Genomic DNA, 23,325 nt, shown 5'->3' on the forward strand with positions numbered 1-23,325 from the left:
TTAGTTTCCTGACCCAGCACCCTGGGTGGCTGCGTGTGGCGAGGGTGGTGAGAAGGACATCTGTCTCTCCCATTCAACACTACCATGGATTTGTGCCCAATTAAAGTGACTATTAACTGTGGCCTTCGTTAGTAGGATTGACAAAGGCAACTTTTAATCAAGCATTTGGCTTGCAGAAGAGGTGGAGGAGGGAAAGGAACACTTCCTCATTTACCACAGATATGTTTAAAAAAAACTCCAAAACTAAAAAAAATTCCCCATGAGTAATTTGAGTGTGATACAGCTGGATTTTATGATTCAGGATTTAGGCGTGGGAGGGATAAAATATATATTAAATCCCCACTTTTTCTCCCCAGCCAGATGAATTTTAGCAAGGATCAGGTTAAGATGCTGTTTTCCATGTTGGCTCTTGAATTTTTTTGCCAGAACTGGATTTTTATGTCCCATTTATAATGGGGCTGGAGCAGGGGAGAGATGCTGTAATGGAAGTGCTGACACCACTCCATCGCCCGGCAGCCCTGCTAACGATGCCCACGGAGCTGGAGGAGCCGACTTGGCAGCTTATGTGGGGCCAAGCCTGACAGAAAGGTTCTTTGAAAATAACTTACTGCTCCAAAAATAAACACAAGAAGACTAACCTTCTTGGCACTGAAATGGTGGCAAAATTGCTCTTGGCTTTATTGGAGTCCCAAGACATTGTCCAGGACTTCTCCAGCCAGCACTGCCACAGGATGGGGTTAATTGCTTGAGGTGTGGTGGGAATTGTTTGGTGTGATTTATTAACACTCTTTGCCTGATATGGGAGTTACCTGAAGGAGAGAAGAAAAACTAGCTAAGCCGGAATAGCCCTGGCCTTGCTGAGGGTGGAGGCGAAGTAGGGTGCAAGACTAGAGATGTTTATCTATGCAGTGCCCTTCAGAATGCTGCTGGTCACCAAGTGTCCTTCCAGCCGCACACCTCAGCCCTCCAGGACTGTGCTGGGCTGCTGCAGCCCCGTTCTGGGCTTCCTCACATGTTTTTCATGACTGTGATCCCTTTTGCTGATATGGAGTGGAAATCTGTTCCTGGGAAGGAGGAACAAAGGCTGGGTGCTTTAAGCCGCCATGTTGTGGTCTTCAAGGAGTTTCTGATTATGTTCTTGGAGGAGCTGCCTTTCTCTTTTCTCCTGTTGAAATGCACGTTGTGCCACAAACCACAGAGCAAACAGTTGGCAGAGCAAACCCACTGCAGGTGTAGGCAGCAACCGCTCTGCTTGGCACAGGGCACACACACCCAGGAGAGGTGGTACTATGGAAAAGAAGTTGCTATTTAACACCATGTGAAAGCGCTTCAGCTGGGGACACCACCATTTATCTTGATTTTTCACAAAACCAAGTCCAAAGCTGAGTTTTGAGCAGAGCTGAACTCAGTTGTTGTTTGCGGCGGGGACAACTGTGCAAAAATCAGGAAGTTCTGATGCAGAAACACTTGTTCAAACCACAAAATCTAAAGGGAAATTTAAGGGAGAACAAGAAATTGTTCGTTTTACATAATGAAAGTTTCTCTTAGCAATGACAACCTAGCCAGCAGGACCCAGAGCACAGGAAACACAAGGGATGCTCAGGAGATGGGAGAGCAAGGGAGGCACCACAAGAGCTGGGAAAATTAATTCAAAATACATATTCCAAGTGGACTTCTACAGTTTGGAAAAGCATAGGGGTTACTTGAAAAGCAGGCTCTGAACAGATGTTTTAAACTCAAAACACGTTAAGGTGAAAAGCCCTGACGCAGCCGTGCTCAGTGAAGTCCCGGCACGGTGCAGCACATCCCTGACTGCAGCGTACTGCCTTGCTTCGGAAAATGTATTTATTTAGTGGCGGCCAGTGGCTGTGTTTACCCATTCCCCTGTGACAACAGCATCCACTGTGTGGAAACCCAGGTTGCATTACTAAAGCTAGAAAGCTAACAAAGCTGGGGCATCTTTGCATTCACTCCCTTGTGAATGTTTACCAAGCTGAAACCCTTTTGCTTGCTTTGTCTCAGACCACAGCCTTGGAAATGCAGTAGAAAATTCCAGCAATTCCCTCCAGCTGAGCAGAGGCAGCCACATGGGCAGGTACACACACGGCCACCGGTCCTCTCCACCATCAGATGTCTTCATGTAACTCCAGACTCAGACCGAGATTAGCTTTCACCCAGAACACACACTGGCAGTCCTTCCAGGGAGTCTCTGTAGGAACCTTTGTGTGCTGTTGAAGGGTTTAATTTAATTTCTCTGTACAGCTTGTAAAAGGCTTCTTGGAAACCAGATCTTTGCATTTTACTTGAGTTCACTTATCTGCCAAAAGCTGTTTCAAGTTACTCTTTCCAAGCCACGTTAAACGAATCCTTAGGTAAGAAGGAGGCAGCAACAACAAGTACTGTGTGTCTTTGTTGAGAAGTCACTGCTTCTAATTACATTCCTAGGTGACCTAGAACCAGTCTGGCAAGCAGCACCTTAAATTGCAGGCAGCTCTAGAGAGGATGGAAAGCTCAGCTGCACCTTTGAACCAAAGCAGGGCTATCATGAGCCACAGCTGCATGCAGGGAGCAAAAAGAGGTTATAGTAGCAGAACAAGTTTGCTCCTCTTGTTTCCCTGCAGGTTAGACACGGTTGATTCCTCATAGGTGCCTGAGGAACAAGGGATTGTAGTCTGCTCCTTATGGAGATGAAATGAAACCTGTAATGGGTACAGGAGATAATTTTGAACCCTGTAAAGATCACTGTTTGTGCAGCAGTGCTGTGACCCTCTTGCTGGGCAGCTCTTGTACCTGTGTGCCTGCCAGGCTGATGCTGCCCTGCCCAGCGGGTAAGTCTGCAAATCTCTTATTTTCATGTGGTAAAAGTGCAGTAGCTGGAATGGGCTGTTTGTGCTACTGTAGCTATTTGTGTGGCTCTTTAGCTTGGTATTTTAAGCCAGGTAGGCACAATGCTATCTTAAGAAATGAGTTCTCTTTTACACTAGAAACTGGAGGTAAACACAACCATAATTTTTAAAAATTGCTGCTGCCCTGATAATAGTCTAACAACTGGCAAAGTTTGCTCTTTCTTTAAAGGCATTTTTTTCTTCCTGCAGCCTTGCAGGCAGAAACTTGCCAGGCAGTTGTTAAAACATTGTGCCTGCCAAGCACAAGAGGATTATTTTGGCATCAGCTCTCAGCTAATATTAACTGTGCTGCGTTAAGGTCGCCATGTTTGAGGCTGTGTCGAAAGCAGTTTTAGAAAGGCAGCTGCTGGCTTGTTCACCTCCTGCCTCTGGCTGCTCAGCTCTTCCCCCACCACCACCCCCTGCTGCTTAGCTCTCTGCTTTACTTTCTTTTTTTTTTTTTTTTATCACTGCAGTCAGTTGAAATATCTTGCAAATGATATCTGCCTTTATTAACGCCCCAGCGTGCTAGTGACGCACTGCAGCCTTTCTCTCAGGAAACAAAAAAAAAAAATACCCTGGGGTGAGCCGGGAAGCGGGATGCAGACCAACCTTCTCCACCAACGGAGATTCTCGCCCTTTAAGAAAAAGCCTGCAGTAATTTTCCATTACCCTGCACGGTCTTGTCTACGTGGCAAGAATTGTTTGTGGAGGCTGGAGCATCACGGGTGAGGCGCAAGCCCCGATATGGCTGCCGTTGCTTGGCTACGCGCTCAGCATGCCGGCAGCACGCCAGGCTCCTGGGAAGCACCTTTGTTCCCGAGAAGGGATTTGAGTTGTGTTTTCATGCTGAAGGCAGGGGACAAATGCTGCCTTTCTCAAGCAGCCTGGCAGAACTGGGGTTTCCAAATAGCATGAGCCAGCCAAAATACTCGGTAATAATAATATGCTTGGGGTCCATCTCCTGTGATGGTTGATCTGCCTTTGCACAAGGAAATGTCTTATAATGAGCTTGCGTTGTTTGTTTGCTGTTGCATTGATCATAACAGTCACTTAATCAAGGCAGTGTGTTGAATCAGGGAGAAATAATATCTGCAAAATCTCCCCCTGCTTTTGTTGTTTCCATCCTATAAACTAGACAGATAGTTGTTGTTCTCCAACTTGATAAACAGATATTATTGGTTTTTACTGTAAGCTCTGGAGTCCCGATGGGCGAGTCTCTGCTCAGTCCACAGAGGGTTGTCTGAAATGCCTGAAATATTTCAAATGCCACCAGCAAAATTGCAGCAGCATGGAGGATTGGGTTTGCACGCTGTCCCTGCTTGCTGGAGCTAGGCTTCGAGTACAGCAGCAGTGTTAGTGCAACAGGCATCTTCATGATGTCTTGGTCATGGCTTCAGCTCCAGGATAGCTTATTTTATTTGTGTGAGGCTTGATACTTCCATTAATAACACAGCTTTGTGTTCCTCTGCTAGCAGCCTGTGCTGTCAAGGACTCTCCCTCCACCAGCAGCCAGACCTACGCTGAAAACTGTTAAGCAAACAAGTCCTCCCTGTTAGGTAATGCTGCCATTTGCCTTCTGCAGCAGCTCCAGGCACTCTGGGGAGCTGGCCTCCAGGAGGAATGGGTGAATGTGTGATTTTGGGGTGTCTGGCTACCCCTGGAAACCTGAGAATTGAAAAACTAAGTATACAGTGGAACACATTGAGTGTCAGCCTTAATTTTGCTTCACAGAGTATGAAGCCAGAGGGGAATTTTATGCTCATAATCTGGCATTCTTCTCGCTCAGATGAACGAACTTCACCCAGCAGAGCCCTGGCACAGCTACAGAGGGGACCACCTACCCAGCCCCGCTCCTGGGGGCTCAAGATGAATGGTGGCTTTCAGGCATCTCCCCCCGGGCAGAGGTATAGCTCTCCCTGTAGCCCCGCAATGTCTGTCTCCTAACCACAACCTCTCTGAGGTTTATAGTTAAAGATGTTGCTTCCTGGATTTTCTCTTGAAAATTAGCAATGTTCTCTGCTTTCTGTGCTCCTTTTCTTTTTTGGTCCTGTTTCCTTGCATCCAGACTTTCTTCCTCCTCCTCTTCCCTGTTGCTGCTGGCTCTGTTGCTGCCACCCAGGAGCTCAGCTGATGTCCCTGCCATGGGGGACCTGGACCTCACTCCTCACCTCCCGGAAAGCCACGCAGGAAGGGTGGAGCTGGGCATGTTTAGCAGCTTGGGTGCATGCTGTCTGTCACCTGGAATATGCTTGTCCTTCATCAGTGAAGTCTGCCTTGTTATGTTGGGAATGACTGAGCAGATGTTTAGGATGGTGAGTTTCCTTAACCCTAGGTCAAATTTTCCCATATGGATAATTAGATGGTTAGAAACAGCACCTTACCCACCTTACGCGCTGCTTGGCTCTCTGTTCAGTTAAACTTTGGACTTGTCTTATCTGTCCTTTAATTGGTTTTGGTTTGGTTTGGTTTTTTTTTTTAAAGTCAGCTACTGCCTCTTAGCAATTTTAGAAAACCTTAGTATCTAAGAAAAGATTAGCTTGGCTCTTGAAAAGCAATTGTTAGCAGTAGCCCTTTTTCTTTATATTGTGTTTTCAGATGCGCAAAGCAGAACTTCTGAACTCTTAATTTTTTCAAGGCAAGCTAATACAGAGGCTTGCAAAGGAGGGTCCCCTTCTGAAACAGATTTGGCCCCGTGCCGTGTCTGCTGCAATGTGCCACCACCATGGCTTGCCTTTGCTTGGGATTTACTCCACACAGTAAAACACGGAGGATCCGGTCTGCCAGGAGGAGGGTTTGCCTCCCTTGTGTGAGCAGTTGGGAATGTGGGTGAGTCACTGCCTTGTTTGAGGAATGAAACCTTCCACCCTGGTCTCTTAAGCCTTTGTTTGCTTTTAGAACTGCAGTATTGTTGAAGGTAACTCACGCTCCCGTGGCTTCTCTGTGGCTCAGTCTTAACATCTGGTTTCACGTTTTGTATTTCCTTCTTAAAAGCACCTAGACGAGAATACATCTTTCTACGTGCACTCAGAAATCCATAGGATCCAGCAGACCTTATGAGATCAGAGCAGGCAAAACCACTTCTGTCCCCAGTGAACAAGGCTCGTTTTCAGTACAACCGGTGCAGCAGGGTGTAGTTCTCCAGCAATGTCGCTAATTAAAATAGTGACAATTTCCAAATACAAAATTAGAACAGTCTTTGAGGACAATTTGTTTCAAGAAGGCAAGAAAAGCAGAGAAAGGAGAGAATATGTAGGAAAGACACAAAAAGCAGCACAATTTCCTAACTTTTCTAGCTTTCAACTATTTGATTAAGCTTAGGGACCCGTGGCCATTTTGGGAATGAATTGTCTGATTTCAAAGTTTTTAAATACCTCAAATGATATTACTACTTTTGAAAATAAGGTACTTACTTTATATGGATGCTTAAATATGAGTTTAGGTGCTTTCTTTTATTTTTTTCAGATTGAAAAAAGGAGATATTAAAAGACTCTTCATACGTACATTGTGCCATTTTCCTTTACTGCAATTTGACATCTAAGACTGATCTTTTTTTCTGTATATAATAGATAACTCTCATTCTTGGGGTTTTTTTACATTTTTATTTAAGTCTGCCAGTTATTCCCAAAAGCTCAGTATTTATATTTATTCCACAGCAAGCATGTGACTCCTGTGACTGCATAATTATATCAAAATGAATTTGGGTTCCTTTTGTTGCAAAATGTTCTAGGGCTACAGATATGATTTGAATACATGATAAGCCCTGAGCATTGAGATTGCAAGGAAAACTATCTACAACATCCTACGGATTAAGGTCATGCATGAGATATTTAATTCTCCCTCCTGTGAGGTTCAATTGCAAAATACAGTCTGTTCCCACTGACTTCTTAAAATGAGAAAGCTTGAAAAATTGACCAGATTCTGTCAAATTTGCTTTGCTGCTAGAGGAGCTGGAGATGTTGAAGAAATAGGGAACTGTGAGAAAAGGAAGGAGTAAGGACCAGGAGGGTCAAAATCCCTGCTGGCTCACAGCTTGAAAGCAAGGGCGGCCACCAAGATGACTCTTTTTCTGCCAGAATTTGATGCACTATAGAATTAACTATATCAGAAGGGGAAGCTCTTCCTTTTCTTTGTTGCTGTGATGGCAGCAGCGTTTCAAGATTGCAGTTGGGACCAAGGCTCCTTTGTGCCAGGCCAAAGAATCTATGTCCTTGCAAGTAAAAGATGTAAGGTGAGGGTGGGAGGAATGCGGAGAGCAGAATGGAGGTGATGGGGGAAAGCACCTTGGCCCTATGGTAATTTAGTCATGGGGGGGTGTGGGGGGGTGTCCTCCAGAGGCAGATATATGATCAGACAATATGGCACAGTCAACAGCCTTGACTTGATGGAAGGTAAAACTTGGATTGCTCTCTGCTTGCCAGCTGGTCCCCAAGGCACTGAAGACCACTGCTCACCTCTATAAAAAAAAAAAAAAAAATCAGTTCCTGGCAGATTTAGAGGTAACCGTTCTTTTTCTGCTTGAATTTGAGTTCACCAGTGCTTTTATTCCACAAGCTATTGAAAATCATCCGAAGAGAATAACTTCCAGTAACTGATTCTGACATACAAATAAGGTGTATCCTTATAGAGAACAAACCCTCCTGTTTTTAACAGTTAACTATCGATCAGCTGCGTGCACTCCCTCTCAAAATAACCCGGTGAATGTAACAATTTCACCCTGTTGTAGACATATGAGTCTTTTCTGTCCTTCATGATGCCTGTAAGTAGGGCATCGCTGCTGCCTGACTGCATGTCCCAAGGGAGCCTGGTGGTGTTTGTGCGAACCTGATTGGGCTGAGGAAGGGGTGGAGAAATGCAGTTCTCTGCCCAGGATATATTTAGTGAATGCAGCTGTGGGAGGCAACAGGAACAAGAGAGCTCTTGTGTTGCCAGAGCTCTGACAGCTCACATGCCTAAATAATCTGCCGTTTTCTTAGCAATACGTTTTCCTCACTCTACGGTGTTTTTAATTTGAATGTGAAGTTATACTTTAATGTAGCTGGAGTCTTCCTGGAACTTAAAAGTGAGGTGTGCCAGGCTTGCTTTAGCCCTTCAAGGGCAGCAGCAGGCACCTTCCATGTGCACTGGACCTTCTCCATGGCAAGGAGAGAGGTTTAACTTCATCCATCAGAGAGGCGAGTGGTGTAGGAGTGTGCCTTTTGTGTACACTGCAGCGCTTGCTTGGACTGGAAGCAGCCCTGCAGCACTAGTACAGCCTCTCCCAAGCAAGTAAACCCTACTTCTTGCTAAGCCTGATGAGCTGGGGTGGAGAGTCTGCTTTTGGTGTACCAGGGTACTTCATCGTGCTGTGCAAACCCTGCTGGTCTTACTGGCATCTCTGAGAGTCCAATCCAATATTATCTGGTACGTCATGGAATAAAAAACCCCACAAAAATAGGTATACCCACCTGCCGGGTCAAGTGGGAGCATGTTACTGTTGCTCTGCGTTAGGACTAATTTGTCTTGTACTCTCTGACTGTGTTCAGACTTGCCCCTGGAGAAAAAGACCAAGGCTGGGAATTCCCCATGCATCTTCTTCCCTGGCTTGTTCGGCAGCGCACAACAAGCCATGAACTAGTCTGCCTTGGGCATTAAAAGTTTATGACAAATTAAACTGCAGAATATAAAGAGAACTATTTTTTAGGTCTTGTTCTAATGCAGTTAAGGGGTTAGAAAAACAAGGCTGGTGCAGGGAGGTCCAAAGTATGTCTTTGTGTCTGGGCACAGCCCAGGGATGATGGAGACATACACATTTAGAGGGAGACAGGTTATGCCATCTCTTTCCTAGGGCTTGCTTTCCTAGGGCTTGCCCCACTTAGTGTTTTTTGGGTCCACAGCAGCGCTGCTGAGAGAGGCTGTGATGATGCAGCCAGGTTTCCCCTGCCAGGGCAGCACCCCGACCCTTTCCACCCCATGGTGGGCTGCATGAGTTTGCCCTTCCCATGGCAGGGACTTGTACCCACCTGAAATCTCTATCAGCAATGCAGCTCCTGTGGGTGGCTTTCATGGTTCCACCACAGGCTGGCATGGATCCTGAAACAAATCCAGCTTTTATTATTGTGCTGTGTAGGAGTTCTGGGTACAGCTATCCCACCTTTTCATGTTGTGACCTGAGAGTTTTGATGGTCAGCTTGTTTATCAAAAATCTATACTGAAGTGTAGAAAAATGCATCTGTGTATAAATCTGCACTGAGCTCGATGCCCTGGGTACACATGCAGTATTTTCTGTCTCTAATCTCACAGAGTCTGTGCCTGAGACTTGAGTTTTTTCAGCAGTTAAATGGTTAAGTTCAGGACTAATTGGCTCTCAGCGCTCCAGTCCTTTGCAACAGATTATTGGCATGCTGGTAAGAGCAGCTCCCTTCCTTCCCTTCCCCCATCATTATAAAAACATGTACTGTAGCGAGAAACCAAATACCACATGGCGCCCTATACGGAGCCCATCAGTGCTCCAGCTCAGTATTTAGCACAAAAGTCCCTTTATATTTGGGAAGCGGAGGGAGAAAATTCTGGAAACACAAGATCTCGGTGATACTGGCTGAATCAGCAGATTTATTTGCACTGTACAGGGCGCTGGAGTCCAGAGCCCCGTGTACCAGCCCAGGCTGCACGCACCCACTCGCCCCATGCCAGCATGGGGAAGGGTCCCGGGTGTTTTCCAAAAGCTGAAGGCAGATAGGAAAGGCTGGTCCATGCACAAGGAGAGCTGTCTATGCACCCCCCTCGCTTCTCAGTTTGTCAGGTTATGGCTTCACAGAGGGCTCTGAGGGCTCCCCGAGGGACTGAATGTAAAGAGAGAAAACTGAAAGCTTAAAAAAAAAAAAAGAGGTTGCATTTCTGGTTTCCTGCAGGGACGCCTGCGTTTTTAGGCAGCTGTCTACAGAGGCAGTCGCCATTTCATGAAGCGGCATTAATGCAGCAGGAGGAGACATGTTGTGTTCATGGGAATCTGTATTTTAAGGTTTTCTCCTTGGTTTTAATCAAGAGGCTTATTCACTCCACCCCCTTTCAGTCCAAAAGCTTTTATTGTTAAACTTAAGATATGAAAGTAATAACAATGAGTAAAAAAAAACAAGGAAAAAGGGGAAAAGTTATCCTGGGGGGGATCACAGTGTACAACCAAAATCAGGTCTCTCTCCAGGAGACATCAATAATTTTAGAAGTGTAACGTGGTTCCAAAAATGCCGCCGAGCCCGTAGCAAGGATAACCAGGACGCTAGCGTGTCTGTGCACCCAGCATCATGGGGACAGAGCTGAGGTGGACAGGGAAAGTGCAGTAGATCAGATATGTTTTAATACAGTATTGGTTCTAGTATAAAAAGATGTCCAACTGGTCTGCGCACACACGATACTGGCTCTTTTTGACTTCCACAGGCTGACTTGACTTGCAGGTGTTGAGGTGTTGCAGGTGTTGAGACATTAGTTTGGATCTAAAATCTGAGACTGCTGCTAGTGCTGCAGAACCGTTCATGTGATCAAAAGAGAAAAAACTGATTGTGGCAGGAGCAAGGTCAGACTGAATCCCCTTCAGTGCAAAACTCTTAGAGCAAGCAACAGCGTTTTTGTTAAGGGTCTTCAGTGTTGGAGTTTATTTTCTCCACTCTGGGATCTTTCATTTGCAAAATACATTACAAGACTCATTTGTTTAACAAGTCTCTGGGAGCTGGGAGAGGGAGCGTTAATGCTGGCATTTGGGAATACAAGAGATACTGTTGCATTTGATTTTGGTTTTGTGTCATTATTTTCTGGTTTCAGAGTCAGGAAAGCTGCTCATTTATTTTTCATGTAGCTGTATTTTTATCCTGGCTTCTTAAGGAGGCAGGGCTTATGAAATCGTGCTGTGAGAGGCCTTGAGCTTTTGAGCTGATCTTCAGTTTCAACAAATCTCAGTTCTAGAGTTTCTGAGCTTTAGGGGAGGCTGCAGGTTATAGAGATGAATTAGTGCTTCTGCTAAAGAATGAACTACAAAATGAGTGCAAAGGCTATCTTTTTTGCTTTCCTTGCTGACCAAGCAATTGGCATCTATGTTCCAGATGACTGGTCAGTAATGTATAGCTCAGAAATATCGCAGCCTCTGCCCAAATATGGCGCGGGAGTGGGGATGCTGCAGCAGTGCAGTGCTAGTTGGGTACGCGGGCTGTCACCTGTCGGAAAAGCAGGCCTCGTTATTTTGGCTGCTCACAAAAGACTTGATAACTTCTAATCATGATATTCAAATCCAAACTAGGATTGCAAAAAGTATTAGTCATATTTAAAACCAAGAGTAAGTCTGATTCTGCCATGTTAACTGCAGTTTAATTCTGTGAGGTCTTTGATCTCCTTGCTCTGGGTCTAACAGAGCTTTTCCTTTTAAAGCGTGTCACCTGCGAAGGTTTCTCTGCGACAGCGATTCCTTCTTTACAGAAAAGTAACGTAAAGAAGCCTTTTTGCTACCTCAAGATCACTAATTTCTTGATTGCCCTTTTATTCTCTGCTAGGGTTACATCAAATCGTCAGGTCAAATGTAACTTGAATGCAGTGTGCACCGATGACCAGCAATACATGTAGTACAGAGCTCTAGTATGAATTTCGTGCACATCTTTGATTTCTTCGTGTAAGTCTGTGCATTATAATGATAATAAAAAGCATAAAATAATTTTCATATCTAAAAATTACTTTTCTAGCATATACTAATATGTCTTTCTGAACCTCTTAATTAGGTTATATTTTTTCCTGTGCTTAATTCCATTTATTAACATCACTTGAGTAGACTTTCTGCATTTAAATAATTGTTTTTCAACTTCATATTTGGTTCCAATTTCCATTATCTTTTGTGTGTGTGCGCGCACGTGTGTGTGTATATATATATAAAGATAATCCTTTACTGATCTTTTGAACAGAATAGTTTTTGTTCATGCAGCAAAAGTACTATCCCTGAATATTCATTATCAGGTGCTGATATGCTAGCCAGGAGCACAATATCTTAATAATTGGAGTTTAAGAAAAAGGTGCCAGTTATTAAAGTCCCAGTGTTTCGTTTTTGTCCATGTTATGATTCTGAATTATTCAAGCATTTGACTTTATCTCCTACACGTACAAACTCATGTTCCCCATACATTTTTTTTTCCTCTAAAGTGTTTTATGGTCTCCTTTATCTTATACACTAGGTCAGACTGTTCAAAAGTGCTGTTTAATGCCAGTAACATGTGTGGCTTGTTATAAGAAAATTTTAGATATTTTTCCCAATTAAATGCATTATATTTTGACCTATTTGCTTCTACTTAAGTCTAACATTTGGTCTCTTGATAATCTGTTTTATGGAAAGGTTTTAAAGGCATATTGGAGATGAATGAGAGGTGAAGTACCTAGCAGAATTTAATTTATATTATTCCTTTTGCCATTATTAATAAAAATAGGCAAGAAAAAGAAGCATTGAGGAAAATACAAAGAATAATGATGCAATTATATCTCCATATGCATGCTTCCTCTTATTCTTGGAATTCAGAGACCTCTGCTTTATGTTCTCTTTCCCTTCTATAGACTGGGTTAGTCCATGGCAGTTACATTTTCCAAGTACTGACATACATGTTCATTCCTAAATTCACTTCATATGCTTCCAAATCCTTAGGACAACATTCCGTTTAGACACACCAAGAAAAACCTGGAGTGATTCCACTGACCTAAATGTAATTACGCAGCATTGAATTAAAGGCACAGGCACATAACTTAAGACCCGTACATTTGGAGTAACAAGAAGAGATCAAAGTCCCAACTTTTGTTATTAATCTAAATGTTTCCAGACCTTAAAACAAGACATATTCGTAGAGAGAGGTAACAACTTCTTGTTAAATCCACTATTCAATCTTGAAGCAAATAAGTCATCTCTTGGGCACATAGAATCTTGCTCAGGTCTTCTGCTGGGTGAAATTCCAGTGAAAGTTGCAGTCAGATTTTTCAGACAGTAATCAAGTGCTGTCCCAAGATGTCTTGTGTTCCCTTTGCTGCTTTAATTGTACAAAAAGCCATTGACCTCATTTGGCGACAGGACTGTACCAACAGCGTTTTCTTGGGCTGCTTGTGTTTTCTTACCAGCTCACCTTCTAATACTAATCTTTGACTAAATATTAAAAAAAAAAAAAAAGGGGGACTGTGAGTGATTTCAAGCTAGGACAAGATTATCACCATTAATGTCTTGGTCAGAACGAGAGAGTGTTTGTTTCACCATGCAAATCTTTGCCTGCAACAGTTAAAGCTGCTAATTCTCGAGTTTAGATGGAGGCCATCTGACACGCACAAAACTGCTCTAGTCCCTACGCTGATGAGCGCTCCTCGCTGGATGAAGCTCTGGCAGGAGCCAGTTTATAGCAAATAGACTGTTGGAAGAAAATACAAAAGCTCATGGGAAACACCAGTCTGACACAGAAGCTATTTCTGTTCCGGTGACATTCTCATCCAAGTGTGTCCCTGATACTGTATCACTACATCAAAAATTTATTGGACTCCACATCTAACAAGTGCTGACAAATATGAAGAAGTTTGTTTTGAGCTACAAATATAAGGGGTTTGCTCTGCTACATACATGGTACAGTATGACAGGGTGATTCAGTGCTTTGCCAGACTGTCTATAAAATAAAAAAAGTATGTGCTTATAAGATTTCAGAAAAAAGGCAGTTTCTTTTCACTGCATGTGGCAATTTGCTGAATAATGCATCATTTTGTCAACTATTATATAGCAATCAATAAAATGCCCTACAGTGCTACCTGAACACAAGAGACAAGAATGAAGATCGTTATGGAAACAGGCTTGAAACTTGCTTGAAATAAAAATCCCGGTTCTATACTTGTGTTTTTGGAGGCCTGGGTTGTTTTTCTTTTCATTCTGGAGTAGCTGTAATTCATCTTGTTCGATTTGAGTGAAATTCATCACGTTTGCAAGGCTAGTGTGAGGCTCCTGTGCCTCCAAACCTCCAAGGAGATTTACCAATAAAAGTATATTTGTTGTTATAATCTAAACTTTGCAAACTCTTCACTAGAACTCAAATGGGGAGTTAGTAAAAAAGAAAAATTAGAACTTATAGTAGGGGTTTTTTTTGGTCCTTGATTTTGTTGTGTAAACATGTATTTGTGCTAAGCAGTCAAGCTTTACTGGCTCACTTTTGCAGCAAATAAATTTCAAAGATAGACATGAATGCTTTGGAAAATGAGCTTTATATCTGCACAAGGAAGTAATCAGGCTAGAATTTCAAATTACCTGAGTTTAAATAAAAAATATTATTAATTTCATTTTCTAGATCTTCTAAAAATGTTTTCTTTTTCCCCAGCTACATTTAAAATCCAAATATCTGGAAGATTTTGCTTAAAAGTTACAAAACATTCTCTTCTGACTCTTTTCGTACCAATTGTGAGACATATTGGAAAATGAGAGAGCAATATCTTTATTTTGAAACATAAGATTGGGTATGGCTCTCTTTATCTTGCCAATGCGTTGTTTTTACAGCCTCTTGATAAAACGATGACCATCTCCCAGCTCAGCAGAACGCTCCTGTGACTCTGCAGACCATATTTATAGCAGAATGGTAAGATAAAGAACACTGTTTGCAGCTTCTACCTTTTAAACAGATTTAAAACCTTGCCAATATATCTAATCCTTGCATGTTTCCGGTCCTGCAAGTGTCCAAGCAGCAAACTTCATCAGTACAGAGAAATTAAAGTGTGTAAGTCAAGTCACAGAACCTGCCTTTGCATGCTGTAGCTATAGGTATTAAGGTTCCTGGCAAGGTGCATGTTAGTTTTTTATTTGCTTTCAGAGGTGGCTTCAGTCATAAGCAAAGTTGCATCATTCTTTTTCATGTAAGGAGACATGTAATACCTTGTTAGCACTTACAGAAATTCTAGTGTCCAAATAGGTACAGGCAAAACGGTCAATCAGTATTTTTTCTACCATGTCCTCGACCTCTTATAAAAGTTAGTCAAACCAAGCAGAATAGTTTGTTACCAAAAGCTGAACTTCAAAAACCAGGTCATTTCATACAAGTAGCAGGGGTTAAAAAAATTAGTAAAGAAATAGATTTGTTGTTCCAAGCTCCAGTCGCTTACTTTAAGAAGCAATTAAGCATATTATTAAGAAATCACCCAAATTCTTTAAGTTCCGAACAGTCTGGAGTTTAAAAAGCTCATAAGATTTCATGAAAGTAAGGGCTACTGTATCTTTCCCACTTTTCTTACACCTGTCAGACTGCCGTTTAAGGCAAGTGCTGGATGTTAAATGTTGACCAAATACAGTATAAGTACTTTGACTGAGACGGTTTGTATTTCTTACAGTTCAGAGGGCAACAAGGGATAATTTGAACATTGATCTGTAATAATAACAAAGAACTTCAAGTTTCAGACCTCCTGAAGAAAAGTGGACTTGGTTTCTCAAGAAAAATACATGTATATTCCTAAGTCAAGCTAATATAAAGCATAGTAATTAATCCTCTCACTAGACAACAGTTACTGGTCTTTTATTTGCCTTGTTGTATACAGGAACTCATGCAAAACTGAAATAGCGAGGTGGGTGGGTTGTTCAGGAGCTCTTAGATCTACAGTTTGAGCTCAGGCCACAAGATCACGTGTACAGAAACTAATGATTCTGTACATTGTGCATTGTGACAAACAAGTTTAAAATTTGCTTAGGAAAGACAGTTAAATCCCACAAAAGATATTGGTTCCATTTCTCACTTCATTATGTCCTTATATTTTTTTTATTGATAACTTGCTTTTCTTTGAAAACAGGAATAAAAAGAGCTGAATCTTGGTTAAAATGCTTCATTTTGAATAAACTGAAAAAGCACTGGAATTTGGCTTAGCAGACTGAAAGGTTTTTTTTTTTCTTTACCATATGTTTATGACACTGATAAGAATTTGTTTCTAATTATTCCTGGTAATAAATCTTTCTTCTTGCTGCTCACAAGGTTCATCATTCTAAACATGAGCACCATAAAAGTGCTAGCAAACCTGCCACATTAACATAATCTTCGTTTTCAGTGTTAAATCCGAGAAACAAAAAGGGCATATGTAAAAGTTCTCCCTGTGTGTAGATGTGTTTGCAATTATTCGTTACAGGCTAGAACAAAAGTCTGGATTTGAATTCCAGTTCCAGACCCAGAGCAGAATGAGTAGCATGAGCTGATTGCTAGAATTGGGGTTTTATCCTTACTGCTGTTACTGCTTGTGTTGTGATAGTAGCAAAAAGCTTTCGCTAGGATCGATACACCGTAATCATCTTCACCAGTCCCACAGGGAAGTTGGTTCCATGCTTAGAACTTTGTCTTGATATACATTTCTGCCTGTTGATGTTATTCTGTGTCACTGCTGTGAAAAGTCCACAGATGACAGCAGCACCGGCATCGCTGGACTCTTACAGTGGCTTTGTGCACGCTGCTTCAAAATCCCAGGTTTTCAGAAGTGTGAGAGAAGGTAATTTGTATCTGCCTGTACAATTACTGTGATTTTAATAGTCAATTACTGAGGAAGGAAACAGAAGAAAAAAAAAAAGCAGATTGTTTGGTTTAGTAACATATTACAGGTTATATACAAAAATAGAAAATAAGACTATACTTTACTCAGGATGAAGCAACAATTTCTGTGAACACCCAGTTTGGAGGAAGTTAAATGCCTACCACAAAACAGCTTGCTGTGTTCAAAGGGCATTTGATATCCTGTTTGCATATTCTCTATCAGAATAATCCAAATGATTATGTTTGGCTTAGGGCTTAGAAAATTGTTATTGATTTCTCCTGAAAAGTTGATAGAGTTTTGTTTGAAAAAAAGTTCAGTGACATTGCACATCTCTTAATCTTGTTTTGACTCCTCTTTTCCACTTCAAAAGGTAGATATAATACTTAACCATTTTCTCAAATATTGGTATCAGATCTCTGACCCTTCCATTCTATTTCTGTCTCCGAAGAGCTGTATCCTACTTTTGCACCTCATGTATCACCAAGAACAAGCTTCTTCACTGATCTTTTGGTATCCCCTGGTACAGAGGGCAATTAGGGAAGGGACACTGCCCTGTGGAATTACAGTGTGCTTGTGCATGTTGTCCCTAAGGGATAATAACAATCTTCATGGGAGCTGAGGGGAAGGAAAAAAGGTTGTAGAAGAAAATAGTTTTGGTGAGTACCAGAAAGTGTGGTTGTGTGCCTCTCTCTAGAATTTTAGCCACAGATGCAGTCTCAAAAAATAGTTCCCAAATTAGTAATGGAAACATTAGGTTGTCTCATTATTATCAGACATGCGTTTCAAAAAACATGGCTGAAGTATTTGGTCTAATGATACACAAAGAAAGAAAGCATGTCATCTAAAAGAGAAGAAATAAACTGTATGGAGGAATTTGCAGTTGTGTAGAAATGCTGAATTTAGAAGGAAAAAAATAGAGTAACCGCAGAGGCAGTAGGAGTGAGAATTTTGTGTTAATACAGAGCTGACCATGGGAGAAAAAAATGTGGAAAAAGGACACTAGCACTGTTTCATTAGGAAAGAAGAATGCAAAGAGATAGACTGTTACCGGTACACAAACAGCAAAGTTGTCTGACGAGTGCCACAGCTCTGGAGAGAGCAACTATACTTATGTTCACATGCGTACAGCTCACTTGAAGCCAAGAAACAGAAGAGGTGATGGATGCTTGTGTAAGCTTTTTTGGAGCTGCTTTAGGCCTTGGTGACCAGGAAGCAAAAGACCAGCACTGAATATATTCAATGAGGATATTAGACTTCCAGTAATTTTTTGGTTACATGTAGTAGCAATACAGTAAGTGACTTTCAAAAAAAAAAAAAAATTCATGTACATTTACAAACACAAATGTTTTTGAAAGAGGAATAGTCTATTATACTAGATAGTCTGGTATAGTTAGAGAAAATCAGGTAACAGTTTGCGCATACAGGTTAGGTCTTGTTCAGTTACAATCTTAAACTCTTCTGGCTGGAATCACACTACTCTTAAAGGGCAATTATGTCTTGAATGCCTGATCTCTTTTCTCCTTTTCATGTGGTTATTAGAAGTGATCACACTTCATATCTCTTTCTAGAAATGTACTTGTATTCTGGGAAGAAGCAATAGAAAGGCTGGAAGTTGTACACTGAACTTCTAATCTTGATCCTTGCTGTGAAGTCATACCTTGCAGTATTGTCTGAAAATGCCGACGTAAGTAGAAGTGCTTTTGCTGCGCCCTACTTTTATCTAGTTCCTGCCTTATCCTTGGTTGCCTTTCCCCTTTCTTCACTGTTGGTAGTTTTCCAAGGAGGATGGCATCTGGGTTTTGTCCGTGCAAACACCTTTACGTAGTTATGCGTGAGTAGTTCCACTGAGAGCAAGAGGATCAGCCTTTGCAAGAATCTGAATGGGAATGAAGTTGCAGCACAACTCTGCTCTCCACAGTCTCTGTAGACTAGAATTTCAATTCTTCTTCTTGGGGCGGGAAGGCTTTTACCCTCTTTCAGTGAGTAGCAGTGTCTGCGGTTTTGTTCCACCATTGCTGCCTTGGCTGGAGGCTGTGGTACCTTTATGAAGGCCACCACCTTCTTTGAAGTCTGTAACTGCCTTATCACCACTGTCACCAAGTCAGTAGATTTCTGCGCTCCTCCCCTGCTATCCTATACAGGGAGGTTGGCTTTTCTCTGTATTTTTAAATGAAATTAATCTCTCAGCTCAAAATCATTTCTCCTCAGGGATATTAGTGAGCGAATCTTTTCAGCTGACCAGCTACTTCTGACTTTTCTGGGACCCAGCTCAGGAAATCGCTGCTAAAGTCCAACTGCATGATTTCAAGTGCCAGACTAGCTCCTGTCACCTTCCATAATCATTTTAAGCATTGTTGGTTTACTTGCTGCCATAACTACCCATGTTATTAGTAGAAAAAAAGAACAGGACACCTTTCTCTCTGCTTTTAATAGAGTAGCTGTGCAAATAAAAGGAGGAAGGCACGCGTATCATTCAAAGTGACTGCTGAAGTATGTAAATATTAATTATGCTGTTCTGTCAGGTTTGCTGGGTGTGCCTCTTGCAGAGGAACATCATAACCAACTGGCTGGGGACAGGTGTTTATGACAGTGACTGAGAATGTGGGGGATGCCCCTGTATCATGCTGGTATCTGAAGCAGTTTCCATGGCAGTAGTCAAAATAGGAGACAGTGTCCTGGTGAGGTTGGCATACGAGACAGTTTCTATGGTGTTGGCTAAAAAAAGCATGATACCTAGTTTTATTTGGGTGTCTGTAGTGTTTCTGAGACGTACTAATGAGGACTGAGATTGATGCTGCAGACAGGCAGGTGATGCGGTCGCTCTGGCTCTGCCCACCGGTGGGGCTTAGGAGGAGGTTGAGGGTGTACAATGCAGAGTAAGCCCAGGGAAGTTGGCTATACTGGGGTCAAGAGCACAGAAGCATTTGTGGCACCGGTTTCTGTGGTGAGGTGGAGCTGGTGCCCAGGTCTGGCCAGTGGGTGGGCTGTGCTAGGGCCCAGGCCAGGCTGCTGCGTTATCGAAGGCTAATGAGAACAGAGGGACTTTTTGTGGGAATGACAGCGTCGGGCGCGATGGCAAACTGGGCCGTTAGGTGAGGGGTTCTCACAAGCCAAGTTCGGGGGGGTCGAACCTCACTGTAGATCGGTGGAGGCTGGCGAGGGGCGCCTGGGGCAGGCTGAGGTATGAAGTAGACGTCTGAAGTGTGGGCTAGAAGAGAAGGCGGTGCTCGGACCAAGCGGGGTCACGGCTGAGATGAGGCGGGGTGGAGCTGGGGACTCCCCGGCCAGGTGGGGGTGGGGAGGGGGCGGCAGCAGGGCCCGGGGCCGCGGGCGGGGCGGGCGCTCCGAGAGAGCTCCCTCCTCCCCCTGAGGAGAGGCTGGGGCGGACGGGGCGCGAGCCCGCGGCGGGCGGGGCGGGGGCGCGAGGAGGCGAGCAGGAGCCAATGGGGAGCGGCCGGCGCTGCTCGCCAATACACGGCGGCGGGGCGCTGAGGCGGGGAAGCGGCGGGGAGCGCGGCCAATAGGAGGCCGCGGCCGCCGTGCGCGCGGGGCCCAGGATGGGGAGGTCGAAGGAGGGCGCGGCGCGGCCAATGGCAGCGGTGCGCGCGCTCGGGCCTGGCGGGGAGGGCGCGGCGCGGCCAATGAGGAGCGGCGCGCGGCGCGCGCGCAGCCGAGGGCGGGGCGGGGGGGAGGGGGCGTCGCGCGCCGTAGGTAGGGGGCAGGGGCGCGGCCCCGCCCCTTCCTCGCCGCAGTGAGTAGTGAGCGGGCGGCCATGTTGTGCGGGGGGGGAGGGGAGGAAGGAGTTGAGAGGAGACGGGAGAGACTCTCTCACACACACGGCACAAGATGGCCGGGGAAGCAGCTGCAGCTACAGCCGGGCTCCCGGGCGCTTTCCCCGCCGCTCGGAGCGGGGAGGCCCGGCGAGCGCCCCTGGTGCCGGTCTCCGGGGCCAAGTCGGGCCCGGCACTCGGGGGGTTCCGGGGCGACGGAGGGCGGCGAGCCGGGCTGCAGCTCGGGGCTGCCGACGGGCGGAGGGCAATGGCGCCGGGCTCCGGAGCTCTGCCCGCGCCTCTCCCTCGTCGGGCGGGCGCGGGGCCGTCCTCCGCCGCGGGCAGGGTGAGGAGGGGAGCAGCGCCCCGTTCTCAGGGCCCCCGTTGCCTGCCGAGGGGCTGCTCTTCGTCGGGTAAGTGCCTGAGTCTCCTCGCTTCTCATTGTCCTTTGTCCTTGGGAGGAAAAACAAAATGTCCTTGGAGCCGGGAGGGGGAGGGGGCGCCTGCCTCTCCCTGCCCCCCTTCGCCGCTCCCTGAGGGGAGCCGTGGGGACCCCCGTTCGTCTCCGTGACCCCTTTCGGGTGAGGGGGGAGCCGCGCAGTTTTTGGGGGGAGCGGCGGGAGAAGGGGTGCCGCGGAGGGAGCCCAGCTCGGCGACCGCCCCGGTGACACTCGTCGGCTCCCGGGCTGCAGAGCGCTCCCCCTCCCCCCTGCTCATGCAGCACCGAGGGGGCTCCGCACACCCCGACCCCCCGATGCAGCACGGAGGATAGGGGCAGCTGCAGACGGGTTCCCCAATGCAGCACTGAGAAGAGGGGGGGCTGCAGATCTGTTCCCCTCCAGTGCAGCATGGAAGGGGGGCATCTGCAAACCAGCTTATAACTCCAATGCAGCAGTAAAGGGAGGGGGGGAGAGGTGAAGACTGTACGACATCATCAGTTAAATGTTTAGCCCCAAGCCCGTAGCTGTTTAAAGAGCGTTTGTTGCCCATTGCTGCTCAGATGGGGATATGTTTTCGTAGTTTGTAAGAACAAAGACGCCATGTCCTTTTCTCTTAAAAATAAAACTTGGTGGTTTTTTGTGGGGTGTTGGCTTTTAACTCTTTCTAAACCAGTAAGAAAAAAAGAGGCTGCGGATGAGACAGCTTAGTACTTTACTGGAACAATAGATAGAAATTTACTTCACTTGAAAAACAGCCGTTCAGGTGCAGAACTTTAAAGAAAACTCTTAAGAATTACGTGCAATATGATTTTGCAATTAAAACGGCGATGCAAAAACTTACAAGCTGAAAAAAACCAAAACTCGATCATGCTAAGTCTACAGTTTAAAGTTGGCAAAATACTACAGTTGTGATTTAGACGACACTGCGAGAAGAAAAGGTAGTTACTTAAATATGAATTACATGATAAGGTAACAAATGGGTTTGTGTGTGACATTAAAAGCTTTTAAAAAGCATTTATTTGGTGTCAGTTTTGGTTTTAGTATTCAGTTTATGCATTTTTTCAGGGAGCTTGCAGTCATTTTTGTTTACGTAGCATTTTTATCATTGTTTCGATGGTTAATAATTTAGAAGTTGTACAACACCTATTTCAAGACTTTCTAAAAATGCAAGTTTAAATGGAATGCCTGATGTTTGTTTTACATTGGCTCGCATTCAGCAATTGCCAATTCAAGGGTAAAATTGTAATTCCAAATGTATAAAAAGTCAGTGTAGTAGAGCAAGAGGTAAATATGAAGAACTTTAGTTTTAACTGGAGATTGTGTATAGCTGTATCTGTTGGATTTATCTGGTGTACGCTTGTACAGGATTATAAAACTCTGTGCGGGTTTTAAATACAGCAATTGGAGGTAAAACTACATTTTTCGGTACTTCCTTTGGAAATACAAATCCGTAATTAAACAATGAAAGTTGGCTTTTTTGGAAATATAAATACAAGTTTCAGCAACCATTGGACTTCTATCACCTTTACACAAAATGTTCAGTATCTTTATTTTAGATTTGGATTATGGTGGTTTTATAACCCCCCAGCAACAGTTCTGCAGTGTAGAACAGGTTCTGACATAGACACTTTGCTGAAAAGAAAGTTCTAGCTTTAGGTGGGTGTCTACTGGTTTTTTTCTTTTCTTTTTTTAAAATATATTAGAGGATAATTTTAAAAATAGCTTTGACTGTTTCTTTCAGCTTCTGAAAATAAAATACCACCTAAGTGCCTCTGAAAATAAATTGCTTTTAATTCTTAATGTTTTTTTTATTTAATGGTTCTGCATTTTTGTATATATAAGGTATAGGAATTATAATTTATATTTTGATACCTTTTAATGTAATATTAAAATGTTAATTTACCCACATATTTACAGAATGATTCCAAACTTCTCCTAGAGTATGTAATAGTGGTGATAAATATAACTGCTGCAAAATAAAATGTTAAGCCTTTTCACAAAAGGCGAGAAAAGTTGGCTCAAGGTAGTGCAAATATGGTGTTCCTTGTGTTAAAGAGCATAGTTTGGGATCTGATTAAAGGTTAAAGAAGCTGAAGGGTTTAAAACTGTATTCTGAAGGGCAAAAGAGATACCTTTTTTGGGGAGAGCGAGTAACTTATGACAAAATTCAGAGAAGCTGATGACAGAAGCCATTTTAAAATTACTTTGCTATCACTAGAGTTTTTATTTAATTTTGCGTAGCCTACTTCTAAACATTTTAATGTGGAAAAAAGTACAAGGACCTGAGAGGTATTGTGTGATAAATTACTCTTAAAATCTTGAATTGGCTAGACATTTGATCTTTTAAGTCATTCAAAATTAATGGCAGACAGAAGAGTAGATTGCGGTTATTCATGCAAAAATATAGATCATGCATGTTGTATGTCAGTCACTCTTCATCTCCAGTGTTTTTCTTCAGTCAAGTATGTAAAGCCACCCGTACTTTTATTTTTAGAGTTGAGTTCTAAAGATACATTACCACTATAATAAGTTTTTCCTAACTTAATAATTACCTAAAGATCAATACATTTCCAGTATCTGACTTGTTCTGCTTTTCTACAGCAAAATGCTGAAAATTTTCATCCTTTTTTTTTTTAGGTAGAATTCCATGAATAATACTTTATTTCCTGACTGGTTTCCAGAAGGAATTGTTCGTACCCTTATTTTTCTTAG

The 23,325-nt window shown here is 43.6% G+C and overlaps 1 long non-coding RNA gene across 4 annotated transcripts; it reads left to right on the forward strand.

The window, feature by feature from the left end:
- The first annotated feature begins 1,060 nt into the window (after positions 1-1,060).
- LOC142603483 (uncharacterized) lies at positions 1,061-23,313 on the forward strand. Of its 4 annotated transcripts, none has more exons than XR_012837428.1 (4): positions 1,061-2,828; positions 5,484-5,714; positions 17,972-18,087; positions 18,612-19,258. It is a non-coding gene; the product is annotated as an uncharacterized LOC142603483 (long non-coding RNA). The 4 variants fall into 4 exon arrangements; XR_012837429.1 differs by lacking the exon at positions 1,061-2,828 and adding an exon at positions 2,881-3,820; XR_012837427.1 differs by lacking the exons at positions 1,061-2,828; positions 18,612-19,258 and adding exons at positions 4,455-5,200; positions 23,251-23,313.
- Positions 23,314-23,325: the final 12 nt, after the last annotated feature.

This window comes from Balearica regulorum, chromosome 12, assembly GCF_011004875.1.
Source record: "Balearica regulorum gibbericeps isolate bBalReg1 chromosome 12, bBalReg1.pri, whole genome shotgun sequence".
NCBI classification, from domain to species: Eukaryota; Metazoa; Chordata; class Aves; order Gruiformes; family Gruidae; genus Balearica; species Balearica regulorum.